This window comes from Pteropus vampyrus, unplaced genomic scaffold (assembly GCF_000151845.1).
Source record: "Pteropus vampyrus isolate Shadow unplaced genomic scaffold, Pvam_2.0 Scaffold47, whole genome shotgun sequence".
NCBI lineage: Eukaryota > Metazoa > Chordata > Mammalia > Chiroptera > Pteropodidae > Pteropus > Pteropus vampyrus.
In genome coordinates this window covers 3422023-3422699 of record NW_011888828.1, presented here as the reverse complement: position 1 = coordinate 3422699, position 677 = coordinate 3422023, and the positions used below count along the sequence as shown (strand labels likewise).

At 31.6% G+C, this 677-nt stretch overlaps 1 non-coding gene across 1 annotated transcript; it reads right to left on the bottom strand.

The window, feature by feature from the left end:
- Nucleotides 1-14: 14 nt before the first annotated feature.
- LOC111739175 lies at nt 15-133 on the bottom strand. The gene has a single exon (XR_002780158.1). It is a non-coding gene; the product is annotated as a 5S ribosomal RNA (ribosomal RNA).
- Nucleotides 134-677: the final 544 nt, after the last annotated feature.

The window sequence follows — 677 nt, the reverse complement described above, 5'->3', positions numbered from 1 at the left end:
TAATTTATTTTTTACGCCTAGAGCACCTGGTCTTCCTAGGAGGTCTCCCATCCAAGTACTAACCAGGCCTGACCCTGATTAGCTTCCGAGATCAGACGGGATCAGGCGTGTTCAGGGTGGTATGGCCGTAGACTAAAAATTCTTAATATATATTTGGCAGATGCTAGATGTCATTGAACAACAATGAATTCATCAAAAATGTTTTGAAATTATTTTGAGAATTCCTGATAAGTCCTCATTATTTACTCTGTGAAAACACTATAAACTATAAAGCTCTATATAGTTTTAAGTGTTGTTATGTTGTCCATGCTGTATAAAAGCTACATATATATATGTGTGTGTATATATATATATGTATGTATATGTATATATTTGGCAGTGATTAAAGTGGCATGAATAGTCCCAACTTACATTGTACTCCTGCTTTCTAAAAAGATTTAGAAGCAACTGAATGATGAAACAGGAAAATAATGTCATGAAATGCTTAATTTTGGTAACTTTACCAGTTATATTTAATAAGTTAAAATTTCTACCTTAATGAGTCATTACACATAAAGATCTTGGATAGGACTATTTTAAAAGTTTGTATTGAGGAAGGCTTTTCCTTAATTTATTGCCTTTAGGAGTTTCAGAACTTTAGGAAATTTTTGAATGAAAAGAAAGATAGCAAAAATTAT